The sequence below is a fragment of the Juglans microcarpa x Juglans regia genome, chromosome 3D, assembly GCF_004785595.1.
Source record: "Juglans microcarpa x Juglans regia isolate MS1-56 chromosome 3D, Jm3101_v1.0, whole genome shotgun sequence".
Taxonomy (NCBI): Eukaryota; Viridiplantae; Streptophyta; class Magnoliopsida; order Fagales; family Juglandaceae; genus Juglans; species Juglans microcarpa x Juglans regia.
In genome coordinates, this window is record NC_054598.1 from 27,110,521 (window position 1) to 27,117,094 (window position 6,574).

Consider the following 6,574-nt stretch of genomic DNA (forward strand, 5'->3'; position numbering starts at 1 on the left):
ACATTGGATCACTAACTAGGGGCATTCATGTAATTTACTTTCTAAAGGGCTTAACATTTTAACAAGAAGTGAAGTGGAGGAGAGAGGCTTACGAGTAGAGTCTGCATGCCGCGCGAGTTGTGTGTTAGACTATGAACCTCCAGTTTGGTGAGCGAGGGTGGCTATTCCGACTGGTAGAGCATGAGAAAGAGAGAGAGAGAGAGAGAGAGAGAGAGAGAGAGATTATATGGAGTGCGAGAGGCTTACTGTGTAGTCTTGGCAGTGGTGGCTACTGTGAGAGTTTGTTTGAAGTTGTGAGACGTGGGGGTTGATTTTGGTGGCTTGTGGTCATGTGGGTGCGGTGCAACACTAGAGATGGTGGCAGTTGCTGGTCTGTGGTGTTCCGCTTGCTCTGTTAAGGTTGCTAAAAATAGAGGCTTGTTGAGTTCTTGGTGCAGATGGTTGTGTAAGGTAGTGGCTCTCGATGGTTGGCTTTTGGAGGCGCTAACGGACAATGGTGGTGAAGCATCCGATGTGAAGCTAGCTTCCACCAGTTTTGGTGATGAAAGATCACAAACGGAGTACATGAGAGTCGGCCATGCTCTATTTTTCTTTATTAAAAATAGAAGCTTTTGTGTTGTGGGTGTAGGAATGTCATGGGTGTAGAAGACATGCGGCAGTGAAGGTTTTCTTTTGATGGTTTTCTGTTTGGCTTGGTCATGGTCCTCACTCTGTGCACCGGTGTTCAGGCGTAGCAGGCTGGCTACGGTGCTCTTTCCAGTCATGTGGTTTTGGGTGGCACGTGGTTGTAGGTGCAAAGATGTCTCCATGAAGCAATTGTGCATGGTTGTGCAAGGAGGTGTTGAGAGGTGGTGTAACTCATAGAAAATATAGATGTCTACATTGGGTGAGAAGGGAAATAAAAGTGTGGGAGAGAAAGCGACAGGGAGGAGCAACCGTTGGGTGGGTGTGGAGTGATGGGAAGTTAAAAATATGCTATACAAGGGAGGAAGAACATGAGAAGGTGAGTTGCGGCTTCCTATGTGATCACTGTATTAGGCAGGGGAAATCTTCTGTGGGGTTATGCGTAAAAATGTGCCTTTACGTGTATATTTATAGGTAGTTGAAAACTCTAATGAAAGAGGAAATTTCGTGTGCATGCTTTTAACATGGGATGGAAAATCACAATTGGGCTTAAGCTTTGGGCCACCTGGATAGGTTTTTGGTTCTTTGGGCTTCCTAAAAATTTAGCCCATTAATACCATCTCAACGATAATTTACTAAATCTTAATGGGTCTTAGAATAATCTTTTTTAATGTAACATCCAAGCCTAGCACCAACCATGGGCTCAAAATTTATTTTGGTGGTAAATGGAAGCTTTTTTAGCATAAATTATGTTTAACTAGAAGCTTGTGTTCTAGCTGAAAAACTTCGAAATTCCTCTTCCATTTGCTTGTTTGATGCTTAGTTTTGCATCTTGAAAGGAAAGCTAAGCCAGGTAACACTCTTATCCTCAAAATTTCGTGTGGGTTGAATTGTGCTTAAGCCAACCCGTGCCATGTATTTAGGGTTTTAAAAACTCTGTGTTTGCTGAATGATTAGTAGTTCCTAGGCTGATTTCTCATTCGTTTCCTCTAGTATTTGTTCTAATTAGGTTGTAACCGAGTAGAGGAGGGATAATAATTATGTGTTTTGCTCTGTTTTGCTCCCTGCCATGTGTTACTACGTTTTCATAAAATATGATGTTTTTCTTAAGTTTTCTACAACTCTAGTATTGTTTAATTATGTAGTTGAAATTTTGGTTAAATAAGAAATGTTTAAAGGCTGAATGCACTAAGGCTACTAGTTGTCTATGGAGTTGCAAAAAACTCCATAGACAACCATTTCATTTCATTGTTTTGAGGCTTAAAACAGTTCATTTCATTCCCATTATTCCCTTGCATCCCTTCCTCAACCAAAGTTAATTGTTTGTATGAACAACCATTGAAAATAAGTGATAAAAACCAACCATCTTGTGAGCTTTAGCCCTTTGTTTAAATTGGCTTCCCACATGATTTTCAAAGCTGTCAAAATGCCCTTTTAATGAAAGTTTTAGATTTGCGATGTTCCGTTGTTCTCTTTCATTCCTAAATAAATTCCCACCATTTATACATTCTTAACCCATGATTTCCATCTATCCTTCATGTAGAAAATCCGATGGCTTTTAATGGATAGCAAGCATGCTATTAGTCACTTCATGAGTTTTTTAGAATTGCTTGAAATGAAGAGTTTTAATGTTTTGGCTTAAGGACATGTATGGTGGGCAGTTGAATGGGTCAAGATTGTGCTTTGTGGATAATGTTCATTAAGTGAAGAGGAGTTAAGGAGAGTAGTTTAATTCCTTCTTGGAATTAAAGTGAGCCTCTAGTTAAGGGTTTTAGTTAGTGAAGCTTAGAGTGAAATGGATATTGATCTGCTCGTTCCATTTCATTGAATAGGAATTTTTCAAGTTCAAAAGGAACCAAAAGCTTGGATGTAAGTAGCTATGACCATGCTTCTCACATGGCATTTTCTTTGATTAAATGCTTTCTTTATTCAAGTGCTTCTTTGTGACAAAAAGTTAAATGTATATAATATAAAAGCCTTCTTGGTAGCCCATGTTAAGCATCCTATGAATTTTGAATGTGTGTATATGTATGATGTAAAGCATGCACATTCAAGGTTTTAGATCATGAGATTTATCATGCACATGTTTTTGTGAAAGCTAATGATTTTCCTTACTATAAAGTATAACATGAAATGCATTCTTATGAAAGAAAATGCATGTGCATTGGACTAAGAAAGATGGTGAAAATGCTTTGAATGGAAAGAAAGGAAATAAAGAGGAATGAAAGTTTTATGTATGAAAATATGAAAATACTTAGTGGCCAACGACTGAATGATTATGGTACCAAAAGAAATGGGCAAATTACAATACCGGATCGGTCCCATTGGTAGTGCACCCAATGGCGCCATCCTGACTGAGGGATTTCCTAACCCATGGCCACTGGCTGAGATCAGGTCCAAAAGACCGCTAACCCTAACACATAGGGTGTAATAGTGTGTACCGGCCAAAGGAAAGTGAAAATGATTTCGACTGCTTATGTAAGTGTTTCACGTTGATTTAAATGTTTTAAGCATGTGTGATCCTTCGTAAGAAAAGAATAGTCGAGGTATGCTATTTTAACTGCTTGGTGTACTACTTACTGAGTATTAGACTCACCTTTGTTTTAATGTTTAAAACATCTAGGAAATGTCGAAGAAGAAACTATGGAGCCACACATCGCTAGGGAGGGGGAGTCGGACGCCTAGCCTACCCTTAGTCAGTGTTGGGTCTATATATGATGTTGGGAATTTTATTTTGGTTGGTTTGTAAAACTGTTGTGACATGTATTTTTAAGACAAAATATTTTGTGAACCGGGTAGATGTGTCTACCTGGATGATGGCTGTAGTTCAGCTTGTAATTAACGGGACCGTCCTATGATTTGATAAACATGTTATTTTGGAACTTTGAAATATGATAGAAAGGGGGAAGGTCCATTTTCCAAATTTTTAGTTCGTGATACAGGTCTCTTTTTACAAACAGTTGGTATGTTATTCAATTAAAAACAACACAGGATGAAAAATAGGAACTCGTCCCACTCTAGGGCGGGGTTGTTACAACCTCACACCCGCCCAATGGTTGCTCTTCCATGTCGCTTTCTCTTCCATGTTTTTATTCTCTTCTCATCCAATGCAAACGTCTCTATTTCTGTGAGCGCCGCTTCCCAACACCTCCTTGCATAGCCATGCATGATTGCTTCATGGAGACATCTTTGTACCTGTAATCATGTGCAGTCCAAAACCACATGACTCGAAACCAACAAGAACCATTGCCAGTCCACTGCACTAGACCACCGACGCATAGAGTGAGGACCACGACCAAGCCAAGTAGAAAACCATCGAAAGAAAACCTTCACCGTCACACATCTTCCACACCCATGGCGTTCTTACACCCACAACATGAATCTCCTATTTTCAATATAGAAAAATAGAGCATTGCTCACTCCCATGCATGTCGTTCATGATTCTTCCATCGCCACACTGGTGGAAGCAAGTTTCACATCGGATACTTCACCACCATCATTCGCTAGCACCTCAAAAAGCCAACCATCGAGAGCCACTACCTTACACAGCCACCTGCACCAAGAACTCAACAAGCCTCTGGTTTTAGCAACCTTAATAGAGCAACTGGAACACCACAGACCAACAACTGCCACCATCTCCAGTGTCGCACCACACCCACATGACCATAAGCCACCAAAATCAACCCCACATCTCACAGCTTGACACCAACTCTCATGGCAGCCATCACTACCAAGACTACACGGTAAGCTTCTCGCTCTCCACATTAGCTCTCTCTCTAAGTATCGGTTTTGCCCTCATAGCGCACGCGCGCGCGCGCACACACACATACACACACTCTCTCTCTCATTTTTATGCTCTGTCGCCCGGAACAGCCACCATCACTCACCCACACTGAAGGTTCACTGTCGAACCCATGACTCACGCCGCATGCAGACAATGCTTGTAAGCCTCTCTCCTCCACTTTTCTTAAAACGCTATGCCCCTTAGAAAGTAAATTACATGTATTCCCCTAGTAAGTGATCTAGTGTTTATTAATTATGATGGTAAACCTTTCTCCTCCACTTCACTTGTTAAAACACTAAGACCCTTAGAAAGTAAATTACATGTCTACCCCTAGTAAGTGATCCAGTGTTTATTAATTATGATGATATTATTGTGATAAAACTAAGAGAAATTAGATGTTGGAAGTTGAAGGTATTTTAGAGTTTAATAACATGATCATTTGGAGAAATTTTTGATAATCGAAGTATTTTGGGGAGTAATGATATTTTAGGATTTCGAGGATTTTTAGACAAAAGGAAAATAGTGATTTTGTATAACTCAGGTGTTAATTACAAAGTATGTGTTCAATTGAAATTTACGGAAGTTACGCGTGACTATTTTATAAGTGATGATCGATATTCCCTTGGCACTATTGTGAGAAACTCCAAAGAAATTAAAGACTCTAGGTAAGTGGGTGTAACGCCCATCCTTGTGGTGATACTTTTTATAGAATGATTTTAGAAAAGACAATGGGAATTACTGTTCGATTTAAAATTTTTTACTTCTATACCCAGGATGCAAGATTCTACGTTATACAATAAAATGTAATTTGAGAATAAAAGAGGTTTACAACAGAAAATATCAATCTTAAAATAAAAAGGCCTCTCATATAGTTAAAACTCTCATGCCTAGACTTTGGTGCTCTCCGCCTTAGGCCGTGTCCGTCCTGACGCGTACTGCTCATTTAGTTCCTGTGGAGGAGGGACAAGCATAAAAACTAAAATGATTCGATGACTCATAAGCATTACTTCATATAGTTAAAATATAATAACATAGGTTTTCATTCATGCATTCATTATTCCATATATACTATATGTACATGCATACATGCATTCCTTTGAAAATATCACTAGGCGGGATTTTTCTTTGAAAAATATTTTCTTTTCGTAAAACGTATCTCCTGTCAATGCCTTCATTTCTTAAAGAGTTTGTGCATTCATACATTCTTTCTTATCACCTTCTTTGGCCAGTACATACTATTATGCCTCGTGTGTTGGGGTTAGCGGTCTTCTTTTGGACCCGGACTCAGTCCATAGCCACGGGTTGGGAATTCCTTTCAGTCAAGGGGCAGCACTGGGTGCACTACCAGTACTACTTACCCGACATTATAATCTGTCCATTCCTTTGATACCCTTTTCATTCATTGATGTGGCCGTTACGTATTTTCATACATCAAACATTCAGTCATTTCTTTCAGTTCAGTCCTTTTAGTCCTTTCCTTTTCAATCCTTTTCATTATCAGTTCATTCATGGAAAAAACTTCATTTAAAAGCATGAGCTTAAAAATCATCTTCCATAGCATCATTTAAAGCATCAGTTCATTGAGATGTTTAAAACACTTTCTTCTCATCATTTAAAGTAAAGCACAAGCCATAAGCCTCACATCTCGTTTCGTAGAAAATACATACAATAGTTACTGTTTATAGTTATCCATTCACATGCATACAATTAATACTTTGGTTGCATAAAAAAGGGTTGCCAAGAAAGGGTCATACATATGTATACCTTTGAACACTTAGTAAGCTTTTCGTAAAACTTCTTTCGTGTCATTTCGTAAGACATTGTAAAAGAAAAATATTTCATTTTCATTTTCATATCATTTAGAAAACTCTAAAAGAGTATGAACATAATACCTACCTGGACTCCATGCTACTTTCATATCATGCAGTCCATTCATGCACGTGTTAGATGGCAACCTATATGCATACATATAACCTTAGTGTCATTCTTTATATAATGCATAAGCATCTAAACTTAGAATAGAACTACACTTCACTTGAAACACTCTCTTTTTATACCGTGCTATTACGTTCCCTTTGCTATGTTAAAGCCTTCGGGATCTACTTACGGTCACTATCTCTTCTAAACTCAAGGTCTTACCTCGAGTGCTCATCTACTAAAGTGAAC

At 38.9% G+C, this 6,574-nt stretch overlaps 1 long non-coding RNA gene across 1 annotated transcript; it reads left to right on the forward strand.

Moving 5' to 3' along the window:
* Positions 1 to 1,398: 1,398 nt before the first annotated feature.
* On the forward strand, positions 1,399 to 3,542 carry LOC121253892. The gene is made up of 2 exons (XR_005938519.1): positions 1,399 to 1,477; positions 3,248 to 3,542. It is a non-coding gene; the product is annotated as an uncharacterized LOC121253892 (long non-coding RNA).
* Positions 3,543 to 6,574: the final 3,032 nt, after the last annotated feature.